The 12,346-nt window shown below is 47.7% G+C and overlaps 1 protein-coding gene and 1 pseudogene across 2 annotated transcripts in view; both read right to left on the reverse strand.

The window, feature by feature from the left end:
- NEIL1 (nei like DNA glycosylase 1) overlaps positions 1 to 1,472 on the reverse strand; it is a 165,263-nt gene extending 163,791 nt beyond the window's left edge. The window contains exon 1 of one of the 2 annotated variants that reach the window (XM_086959312.1): positions 1,417 to 1,472. The gene's annotated coding sequence lies outside the window, so the exon portion shown is untranslated. The remainder of the gene's footprint in view (positions 1 to 1,416) is intronic. The other variant, XM_086959313.1, reaches the window with a different exon arrangement.
- Positions 1,473 to 9,068: 7,596 nt separating this feature from the next.
- LOC147729027 (small ribosomal subunit protein uS11 pseudogene) lies at positions 9,069 to 9,577 on the reverse strand (annotated as a pseudogene).
- Between the last annotated feature and the right edge of the window lie 2,769 nt (positions 9,578 to 12,346).

The following is a 12,346-nucleotide window of genomic DNA, read 5'->3' on the forward strand; positions in this document are numbered from 1 at the left end:
GTAATTACTTATACAGACAGAGAAAAACAGAATTTTTAGAGGTCAAGCACATCAGTTACGTAAGGAGTTGAACAAAGTTAAAATCGAGTTGTCAATAGATTATTTAAAGTACTTGTGAAGTGCTAATAAGCTGCGAGCCTCTGATTCCTTCCACTACATTGGGGTCTACGTGTTATGCTCCAGATGGATCCCAGCCAGAATTGTACTTGAACTACAGGTGAGCTGATGGCCCTTTAAATCAGCCTTTTATTTTGCTCCTAGCTGAATGTTAAAATAAGAAAGCCCCTCACTGACTGCAGGTAGCAGCACCAAACTGAATAGACATCATGCGTGCACAGCTGAATTATGTACTAGTGTCTGCATATGACACCAGGACAAACTCATCATGTTTCTCTGGGGAAGTAGTGGGGGGGGGGTCAAGGATCCGGCGGATTCCCCCTACTTTCCAGCACTGGGTGTAATGCAGTCGTTGGTCTGTGACACACTTTCATAGGAAGTACTGAATTTGTAACCAAACATATAAAAAGCAAAAGAACAAGACCCAGAGTGCAATGTGATATAATTCCGGTAAAAAGTCAGGACTGGCAGACTGTGTCACACATAATGGGGCTAGAGCTACTTTGGGCTGGGAATAGAAGAGCCCGACTCTTGCCGTACATATGTAGACTAGCACAAAAGCACAATAGTACTGTCACTGTGTAACAGCATTTCTGAATACTTGAAATAAAGAGTTAGCTTATAACATTTATCTCATGACACAGACATTGCTGCTTCATTGTACTCTCAAAAAGTTTAACTCTGAGTTTTACATGCAAGGCTTTGAACTGCTACACAGAAGTAGCTGATAACCTGGCAGTGACCTTGTTAATAAATAGGAGCTAGGCGCATGTGTCCTCACTCCAGGTCCACGCTTAACACAGCGTCCGTTTCGTTTTTGTCGCAGCGCCGCCTACTCACCGACGGTCACTTTAGCAAGGAGTGGTTGGCAATCTCAGAAAGTAGAATGCCCATTTAGTATGAGAATTGGGAACTTTATCACTGCCACTCCCCCCATTAATAGCTCGTTACTCATAAGACTCCATCTCACCATCTTCCCCTACCACCCATGCCCCAAACTGTCTGCCTCCTTTGAGAATGTACCAACCACTCTTTTAGCTATCCGCCCCTTTCCTGCATCCCCGTAATAACCCACAGCTCAAGCAGCAGACCCGGGCTTCCTCCGCAACTTCCTAAATCACTATAGTCTCCTCCCATTTACTTACACAACACACACGTGCTCTGGCTAGATATACATAAGAAACAAGGAGCCTGGCTAGAGAACTTCTGTACTGTGCCCGCGACCCTCTGGGCGCTTTACCACCCTTCACCCTCCTCTCTGCAACAACCCACGGGGGAAGAAAATACCAAAATCAATACCTGAAACTTGCAGCTTTACTGTTTTGGTCAGCACCTGGGCACCTATTGGCTGACACAGAGGAGAAAGGAAGGGACGCATTTCTCGCTGTGCATCAAGGGAAATGTAGTTCTATGGAGACGGATGCGCTACGGGAATGGGTGGGAAAAGGTAGTTGTGTTCTTAACGCAGAGCTAGAGCGGAAATAGGTATGGAGGTTTTGGAAAAAGTGATACACTATTGCGGCAAGCTTGCCAGGAATTGTTATTCCGGCTCAAACAGAATATAATTGGGCTGGCAGTTGCGCATTTATTTTTGGCTCAACTAATTAACAAGCATTGGCAAAGCCAATAACCCTCACCTCTGCGAGAGCTACATTTTTTACCCGATTTTAGCTGTGTTGAACAGCAGTGTGGTTGTGCAGCATGTCTAACATTTTACTAAAACGTGCAATGATTTAGCCTGTATTGCTGCATCATTTATTACGGCAGGATGAGGGCGTGGGTCAGAAGTAACATGGAAAATGGGAGGGAAGAAGTAACATGGAGAGCGGGATGTCTGAAAAAAAGCCAATAGGTTTTGGCAATCCAAGAGCTATTGGGGTCGTAAATGGCAATGCCTTTTAGCCATGTGTTATGGCGTGGAGTGGAATTATGTGGGTTGGATTTAAATGGTTTTTTGTGTAATGGTGTGTAGTGGAGTTGTGCAGTGGAATTATGTGCCATGCTGTGAAGTGGAATTATGTGGATAGTAATTATGTGGTATTGAGTGTACTGGGATTATGTAGAGTGGGTTTGTGTGTCATGGAGTGTAATTATGTTGAATGGTATTCTGTGTTGTGTGCTGGCATGTAGTGGAGTTGAAGTATATGGTGTGCTGTTGAATTTTGTTGCATGATGTGGAATTCTGTGGCGTGAATTGGATGTATGTGGTCTGTTGTGGAATTGTGTTGTGGAGTTGAATTATGTGACGTGGAATGGAAATGTATGGAGTTGAATTGTGTTGCGTGGTACTGTGTGGCGTGTGAAATACTAATTGGAATTATGTGGCATGTATGGAGTGTGTGGTGATTGGGGTGGGGGCGCTAGGCCCTCATTATGCTCTAGTGAACAATCACACAATCAGACACGGACGCTGGGGATGGATAATGGGCCCTGAGCATGTGCGCTCAGCACCTTTTATTAGCCAGGGTCATCTGACCTATGACGCCTGGTGGTTAGTGGGTGTTAGGTGTATGGTTACACAGGAACTGAGACACTAGACCGTGTCTTACGTTACTACATCCCTCCCAACCTTAGTTAATAAAATGACACTAACTAAAGTCCAACCTGTGGGAAAGAAAATAGAGTTCACACAAAACCCATAACTCAGATCACAACGACTCCCACATAGTCTTCTGCACTGCCGGTCACTTCTATTGCTGGCAATGGTGTCTTTTCTTGCCTTGGCAGACTTGCGGCTTGTAAGTGGGCTGTACAGTCTCTCTCTCTCCGTTTCACATCCTGTGAACGCGTTGAGGTATAAATAGCAGGTCTCGAGTGTGTTGCTTTCCGCTGGACCGTCCTGGTCAAAATACTTGGTTCAAACTGGTGTTGGTTCCTGACAGGATCTTCAGCTGCAGGTTATCTCTCTCACGGATACCCCTCTCTCGTGGGTGTCCCCTCTCACTGGACGACCCGGAGGCCCTTCTGCCAGGCTCCCACTGGACCGGAGGACGTGCCGCCATGTCGCTCCAAAGTGTTGAAGGACGTCGCTACGGGCCCTCTCTCCGTGCCCGAAGCTCCACCTGAAACAGTTGTTGTTGGCACTGGTTCCGTTGTGTGCGACCTTCGGTCTTCCAGGATCTTCAGCGTGAGCTGCAACAGTCCGTCTCTCGTTGTGGGACCCGCTGCCACCGGTGTCCCTGAGGCCTCTGCCCCTGGATTTCCGCGGCCCTTATGTCCGTTCCATCCCAGAGGTGCGTGTTGCCAACAGACCGACCTGCTCGCTTCTGTCCTTTCTGGATGACTGTCGAGTGCGCACGAGGATGCTCGCTTCCAGCGATGTTACTTATCCCGGTCGTGCGTGTGGACTGTCGTGCACCTCTCACGTTCTCCTCGGTGTTTCCCCTTTTTGTGTGTCGTAGTGTCTTGGTCCACACTCCTCTTGGTTCTACTCCATTCTGTTATCTTCCTGTCGTCGTGCTTCTCAGACCTCTTCTCCTTTCCTTCTCTTCGCTGGTGGCGGACGTGCCACTCAGACCTCTTGTGGCGGTGGCAGACATGCCCCTCAGCCTTCTTCCCTTGTTCTTTCTGTGGCGGTGGCAGACGTGCCACTCAGACTTCTTCTTGTCTTCCTGTTCGCAACGCGGTCCGTCCATCTTGCTGTCTTCACCTTTCTAACCAGACTTCTCCAGGCAGCGTGCACTCCGCCTGCTTCCCTCACGCCTTGTACTGGTTCACGGACACTGTCCCCTTCACGTCTGCGACTAGACCGGTCGTTGCGATCTTCTCTTCCGACTTGAATGTTGAATTGTGGTTGTTGAAGTTCGCCTGTAACTGTTCGTGGACTGTCTTTGTGCTCGAACCTCTTGGACCTCTGGCGGGTCCACTCTGCCGATGGTGGCAGGCTATCTTCGGTCCTCTTACGGGATACTTGCTGTGTTACGGTTTGTTGACCATGGCTTCGGTCACCTCCTTTCGCGGCTTCCGGTGGGTCGGCTTTTGGTGCGGCCATCTGGCTGGCCGACTTCTTGGGTGCGTCACGTCATGTGACTGTTTGAATTCTTCGTGCGACCGTCTGAGGGGTCAGCTTTGTGGGGCGACCATCTGGGTGGCCGGCTTCTCCTTCGTGACCAGACGGGGTGGTCTTCTGCATGAGTCCTCACGCTTCGCTATCTTCTGTTTGGTCGTTGTTCGCTCCGTTCCGGTGCTGTAGCGTTGGCGCGCTTTTGTCCGCGCTCTTCTGGTCATTCATTAGCTGCGGAGGGCTACGTCACCACTCCTTCTTGCTTCGTGTGCAGGTCATTCCCATTACGTCACAGGTGTACTTGCTTTTCTTCTGGGACCCTGGAGCAGTGTTGGCGGTCGTGGCGCTACCTCTGTGTCGCACTTGCCTGGTGGGGAGTCTTGTGGTGGTGCTCCTTTCTCTTCCTGCGGTGTAACGACTACCTGTGGCCATCAGGTGCCGCTCCGCCTTTGGTTGGTCTCCGTTTGGCTTAGTGCGTCCAGTGGTCTGTGTCAGTGCTCCGTCGTCCTTCTCCTGGGAGTTTCTTCACTCCTAGCGCGTCCTGCGCATCGCAGTGCTGTGCTAGTCCGGGTACCAGTGTAGAGTCCTTGTGCACTCCTGCGCACTCACTTGTCGGTGTGGCTTCTCTCTGGCCTGGCAGCCCTTCGTCACACTTCTTTGGGCACTTGGCAGTCCCCCCTGTTAAGGGTTGCCTTTCCTTCTGTCTGGGTGGGGCTTGGCTGTTCCTCCTAGCCAGCTGTGTCACTTGCCCCGGGCAAGGTGCACGTGTTGGTCTCCTTGCTGCAGACGTGTGGTTCCTCCGTTGCAGAGCTGATTGTCCTGTACCCTGCCTTTCTTTCTTGGGTGCAATATCAGGAATGGCCACACGATGGCAGTGTCTTCTTTCTCTCGTGATGCACGAGCCTCAACATGTTCTCAACACTGCAGGCCTCGAACACTCATCTGGCTCTGTCCCTGACTCATCCAGGGCCTGCTTCGGGGCTCCTGGAGGTTGAGGCTGCTTGGTTGCCTCGCAGGTGGGCTCCGCTTCGTTTGTTAGTGCCCCGCAGCTCTCCACACGCTGCGGGCACTTTCCTGAGGCTCTTCTACCTCGCCGCCGCCTCTAATCACTCGCCCTGCGCAGCGGGGGAGTCGGCACCTGCTTCCTCTGGGTGCAGCGAGGTGGGTTCTCGCTGGCCTTGCTTCGTCAGCCTCTCCGCGCCTCACCTCAGGGCTGGAAGCAGCGGGGTGAGCTCCCGCTGGCTCTCGTCGGTCTGGCGCTTTTCCTGGTGGTAGCAAACCTTCTCTTTCCCTCCGCGGCAGCCACATTCAGCTCTCGCCGCACCGAGGGGGGAGATGCTCGGTAGTCTCTCCCGGCGCCTGCGGGTGGGTTCCGCTGTCCGTGTGCTCCCTGGCGGCGCTAGCTGGCCGCCGCAATACCTTCTCTTCCGGCCACGGCGGGTTGGCTCCGCTTGTAATGCAACAGTGCCTGGCAGCTCTTCACACGTTGCGGGCACACTCACCCCGCTGCCACAGCCTCATCTCACATGCTGCGCGGCAGGGACAGGGGGTGCCGCGGGTGGGCTCCACTCTGCTCCACAGCACTCGGGGTCACTTATCACTCTTGGTCTTCGATGTGGGGTGGGCTCCCACGGGCCTCATCAAGTGTGGGTTGCGCCTCTGTATAGCGTAGCCCCGCGTCCCCTTCCTCATTCCTGGGCTCACCTTTTGCACGGCAGGCGTCTTCAACCATGCGGGTAGGCTCCGCATTGGTCACCTCGCGGCAGGTAGTCAGTTGCGGCTCGATCGCGGCCGATGCGGGCGGGCTCCGCTCGGCTCGCTTTTCACGGTGGGGTCACTGTTGCGGCCCACGCGGGTGGGCTCCGGTCGGTCCGCTCTTCAGCATACAGGCCTGGGGCTCAGTACACGCCCTGCGGGCCTCTCGGTGGCAAGTGCCAATCCTGTATGGGAGGGGAGGGGCGCGACGTCGCCCTGCAGCAGCTCTCTCTCCTTTTCCCCAAAATTTTCAAGTGGCTATGGCACGCTGGGCACAGCTCCGCCTCGTCGCCATTGTGGAGATTGGGGTGGGGGCGCTAGGACCTCATTATGCTCTAGTGAACAATCACGCAATCAGACACGGACACAGTGGCTGGGGATGGGTAATGGGCCCTGAGCACGTGCGCTCAGCCCCTTTTATTAGCCAGGGTCATCTGACCTATGATGCCTGGTGGTGGGTGGGTGTTAGGTGTATGGTTACACTGGAACCGAGACACTAGACCGTGTCTTACGTTACTACAGAGTGTATTTATGTGTATTGTTGCTATGTGCCATAGAGCTGAGTTATGTGGAGTGTATTTATGTGGTGTTGAGTTGAGTGTAATTATGTGGAGTTGAATTATGTTGCATTGAGTTGTATGTTGAGGAGTGTAAATATGTTATGTTGTGCATAATTGTGTAGTGTGGAATTGTGTGGTGTGGTGTTGGGTGGATTTATGTGGCATGGTAGGGGGGAATTATGTGGCATGGTGTAGGGTGTAAATATGTTGTGTAGAATTGTGTGGTGTGTGGAATTATGTAACATGTGGAGTGGAACTATGTGGCATGGTCTGGAGTGGAAATATGTTGCATGATGTGGAGCGGTATTATATGTTGTGGAATTATGTGTTATGTTGCAGATTTTGTGGAGTGTAATTATGTGTTTTGGAATTGAGTGGATATATGTGGAGTGTAAATATGTGGCATAAAGTGTAATTATATAGGTTGGAGTGTAATTATGTGTTGTGGAATTATCTGGAGTTGAATTGTGTTGCATGGAGTGTCATTTTAAGGTTTGGAGTGAAGTGGCATTATGTAGCGTGGAGTAGTATTATGTTTTTTTTAAAATTTATTTTTTATTTAAACAATAGATTACAGAGTCAATTACATCTTTTCCCTGACAAAGTCACCCCCATCACCCCCCAGGTCCGTCAAAGTTATCAAAGAGTATTACAAGCAGTGGGAGTCAACAAATTAATGGAGGATCAACTTAACAATATTTAAACTAATATCCTGTATAAAAAGAAAAAAAAGAAAAAAAGCTGTGTTGGCAGAAGAAGAAACAGCGGCAGAGCAGCTGAGAATATATGTAAGGGAGAGCCAAGGGGGAGGGGAAGACTAGAGGGGGGAGAGGAAAGCAGAGAAGGAGGCAGAGAGAGAGGGGCGAAGAAAGGAAAACATAAGGACATCATGATAACACAAAAACAGTTACTGTAATTCAGTGTACTAAGCCACCTAGTTAGGGGGTCCCAGATCACTAGCCCCTTTATTTTTGCAAGTCTGCCTTTTTTGGCATATATATCCTTTTCCAGTTTGTAGGTAGCTAACAGTCGAGCCTGCCATTGGACAAAATTGGGAGGATTTGGATCTTTCCAATATGAAGCAATAAAGATCCTAAGAATAGTCATTGTCACAAACAGTAAAGCACCCCCTGTTTTCAGATCAATCGTATCATACAGTCCTAGCAGAATAGTGGGTGGTGTGAGCTAGATATCTAACAATAGAACTCAGCACAAAAACCGCTGTACTTTTTCCAATAATGGTTCTAGCTTTGAGCTCGTGGCAAACATATGCACTGAGTTTGCACTGTATTCGGCGCATCTCGGGCAGGTTGTTCCGCTGCCGGTTCCTCATTTAGCAATCCTGCTAGGAGTTATGTATAAGAAGTATCCTGTTTTATAAAATTGTGCTTGCAATGTAGGTGACAGTAGATGGGTTTGTGCAAGGCTTAGGGCATGACAGAAGGTGTTAGGTGGTACATTCAGTTTCAGCTGCCACTTTTCGTCTGTTTTACTCATGTCGTCGGGCCTTCGTTCATTTAGCATTAAGTAAATACTTCCTATCCGTGGTAGGCTGGGCCCGAGTTATTTTTCTATAAGGTCTATCTGTGCGAACCCTGCTGGTCCACCGGCCTTGTTTGTTAAGTAGCCTGCAATAGCATGATACTGAAATAACTGATTGTTGCTCTGATTATAGCGAATTTTAAGAGTTTTGAAGGGTCACTCATATACCATCGGAGGTAATCACATCATCCATTTTAAAGATGCCGGCTTGACACCACTGTTGAAGGTATGCGTTTTTGAAAATAAGCGGTAGATTAATATTATTTCTGATAGGGGTATAGTGATTTAGTTTGGCAAGTCCAAGCAGCTTACGTACTTTGAAGAAGACCCTATAAGCATTCGTCAAAGTTTTAAATCTGACCCGCTTGTAGTAGCCAATTCCAGCTGACACCAGAGACAACCTCTTACACTTTCCCCCAGCAGTAATGTATAAGGAGATGGCAATCCTGAAGGGTTTTCAACGTGTTGATCGTGCAATAGCTCATAGCTAGATTGCATAGCAGCAGCCCAATAGTACAGTTTTATATTAGGGAGAGCCCACCGCCTCTGTCTCTAGGTAGAGAGAGTAAATTAAAGCCCTTCTCAGCTGTGAATAGGCCCAAATGAATTGGGAGAAGATTTGTTCAAATACATGTAGTATGTTGTTGTTAAACTCTAAAGGATTGTCCTAAAAAAATTAAGTAGTTTGGGGAAAAAGGTCATCTTTACAACATTGCATCTCCCTACTATTGTCAGGTGTAGGTTGTTAATTTTTTTGAGTGACTTCTTCATTTCGGCTGCTAGCAGGGTCAGATTTTCTTTTACTATTAGGTCCAGATCTGAAACTATATCACCCCTAGGTATTTGGCTTTCTGAGTGACTCTCTGGTCAACCCAATTTATTTTCTCATTTGAGACAATCTGTGTTTTTGCTTTGTTAAGGGCATATCCAGATATCTTGCCAAATTCTCGGGCTTCTCGTTCCAAAGCCCTAATGGCCGTCTTGGGTTCCGGAGTAATTATGGCAAGGTCATCGGCATAGGCCATGATCTTCGTGTCGGTGCCGAACCTACTCACTGAAATTATTTCAGGGTTTAGTTCAATTCTTGTGGCTTTATATTTTTTTTTATTTGACAAACTAAATTTACAGACGACGACCACGGCGACCACCCTTTCTGCGAGTGCTGTCGGAGGGAATTGGAGTCACATCCTCGATACGACCAATCTTCATTCCAGAACGGGCCAGGGCTCTTAGGGCTGACTGAGCACCTGGTCCTGGTGTCTTGGTCCTGTTTCCACCTGTTGCGTGTATCTTAATATGAAGGGCGGTGATGCCAAGCTCCTTGCATCGCTGGGCCACATCCTGAGCTGCCAACATGGCGGCATATGGGGAGGATTCATCTCTGTCAGCCTTCACTTTCATTCCACCAGTCACACGACAAATGGTTTCCTTGCCAGACAGATCGATGACATGGACAAAAGTGTCGTTGAAGGTAGTGAATATATGGCACACTCCAAACACATTTTTACCCTCTGCAACTTGAGGTCCCATTCTGATGACCTGCTCTTCCTTCTTTTCCTTGCCCTTATGAGGAGCCATTTTTCTGCTAGTTGTCGCTGAATCGCTACCCGAAAAGCTAGTTCAATTCTTTTGATCGGAGGATCAATATACAGGGCGAAAACGGAGAGCAAGGGCACCCTTTACTCGTCCCTCGTGATATCCCTATCTGTTCTGTCAAGTGTCCGTAAATTGATATTCTGGCTGTGGGGTTCTGATGTAATGCCTGTAATGCCTGCACTATCCTAGGGCCAAAACCAATCCGCCTCATGCCCATACAAATTGCCAGGAGACCCGATCAAACACTTTTTCGGCGTCCTGTCACTTTAGTGGCGTCAAATAAGGTGATGGTCTAGCGGATATGTTCTGTGGTGCCTTTTTTCGGGATGAACCCATGCTGCCAATTGGAGACAAGTGGTTCAATATTTGTGGCTAATGTAGATGCAATGATTTTAGAAAATATTTTAGAATCAGTATTGATAAGGGTTATGGGTCTATATGATGGCATCTCCGGAAGTGATTTGTCTTTTTTGGGGAATATTACGATCTTTGCGATTGACCAAGAGATCGGTGGAGAGGCCCGTTAAAAATATAGACTACCACGACTGTGAAGAGATCTTTTATTTGCTGTGAAAAAACTTTATAAAATTCAACTTGAATGCAATCCACTCCAGCTGCTTTACCGTCTGAAAGGCTACCTAGTACTGTTGCAATTTTCTCCCAGGCGGGAGAGATTTCCATTTGGTTGCGAATTTCACTATTGAGTTCCGCTACCGGTATTGCCTCCAGATAATCGATAATCTCGGCTTCTCTATGTTCTATAGGCCTCATAATCTCTTCGGCATATATTTTCTCGTAAAATTCCCTGAAAGCCTCCTCTGTTTTTACAGGGTTGTTGGTTATCCCTTCCGAATTTGTTTGGATTAAGGAGATTGTATGGGCAGTTGCCTGTTGTCTGGTGGAGATAGCCAGTTGATGACTAATAAGCTCACTACATTCGTATAGCCTTTCTCGAGACGCGGACCATTTTGTAGCTATTTCTCCGCTAGTATGGTCCCCATCTCTGCCTTTGCAGTGGTTACCATTGTCTGTGCTTCTTCTATTCCTGTTCCTGACTGGATAGCCTGTGTTAATTTATTTTCTGCTTTTATCATTTGGTTTTGTAGGGAATTAGCCTGTGCTTTCTCTTTTTTGTTCCTTCTGAATGAAAATCAGAGCATCTCCCCCTTATGCCTACCTCTAATGTGTCCCACACGACCATTATCGGAGCTGACCCGGTGTTTATTTCCAGAAACTCATGGATCCAACCCGTCATGTGTTCCCGATTGTTTTTATCGTGTAGTAGTGTTTTTTCAAATGTCCAGTTCGAGCTTGTTCCTCTATCTCCCCATCCCTTTAGGTTCAAAATAAGTGGGTTATGGTCCGACAAAAGTCAGGGAGCAGTATCAATGCAGCTATCATGAGCCAATGAAGATGACACTAGAAAATAATCAAGCCTGGCTAGTGACAAATGGGGAGCTGAAAAGAAGGTAAAACTGTCTTGATCAGGTTTCAGGTGGGCCCAAATGTCTTTTAAACCATGAGTGCTTATCAGGTTTAGTACTGCCCCAAAAACCTTGGGTTTCCTGCCTCTATAATTTAAGGATTCATCAGGTTTCCAAGTGCTAGGCAGATTTAGGTTTAAGTCACCACATAGAATTACAGGCAGCGGCCAGTGTACTAGTTCCTTATTTATTCCATTAATTATCCCAGGATCGTATAGATTGCTTCCATAAATAGATAGTGAAAATAAAGTTAGGGGGAAGAGAACATCCTGCGATCACCGATCTCCCTAGAGAGTCAGATTTTACCTGGTTAACTACTAAAGATAATTTATTTGTGACTAAGATCCCAACTCCCTTAGCCCTGGCCCCTTGCGAGGTTGCCCCAATAGTTTTATAACCTAGGGAGTTCAGCACGGATTTCTGGACCCCTTCTATGTGTGTCTCCTGGAGGCAGACAATGTCCGCCCACATTGTTTGCAGAACCTGAGCAGTTTTGTGCCTTTTCGCCGGATCGTTCAAACCACAAATGTTTAACGAGACAATTCTAAGTTTATTTAGCGTGCTCATTATTCAGTTTTAATGCCTTGACAATGTATATTTATCAAGAGCGCCTCTTTTTTTTCTCTTTTTGTTTCGTATTAGTTTTCCTAAGTCCCTCCTCCCCCAAGTCCCCCCCCGGTAATCCCTACAGTCCCATCCTCCCCTCCTTTTCTCTCTTTCTTTTTTTCACTTTGCCCTCTGCTTTTCTGCCTTTCCTCGTGTGTACCAAATTTCATGAATCCCTCCAAAAAAGTGTCCACCTAGATTTTTAAACAAAAACAACACTTTTTCCCCCACTGCATACATTATAGACCCCACTTCCCTCCCTCCTCCTGCCCCCAAAAACAAGCAGTCAGGGAGACCCTGAACGATGTTGAGCATGTGTGAGTTCTATTCACCAAACCACCCAACGTTTTATCTATTAGTCAACAAGCTTTGGCTGGTCTGGCTGGTGAGAAAATCAAGTGTTTAAAAAGGCAAAAGCAAAAAACAAGTATTTAGAGTAAGAGAAGGAGAAAAAAATAGCAGTTAGAGCCAATGCAGGAATTATTCGGGTACACCGAGTGGGAATTTTTAGCTTAGTTCAGTCTTTTTCTCCCCACAATGTCTTTTAGATGTTCCCAGGCTTGATTTCAGACAAAAAAAAACGGGTCGTGCCTTCGAATGTCACTTTCAATCTAGCTAGATTCATTAGGTATAAATGGGCTCCTTGCTGTTGAAAGGGGTTTATCAGTTGGCCCAATCGCCAT

This window comes from Lissotriton vulgaris, chromosome 2_2 (assembly GCF_964263255.1).
Source record: "Lissotriton vulgaris chromosome 2_2, aLisVul1.2, whole genome shotgun sequence".
Lineage (NCBI taxonomy): Eukaryota > Metazoa > Chordata > Amphibia > Caudata > Salamandridae > Lissotriton > Lissotriton vulgaris.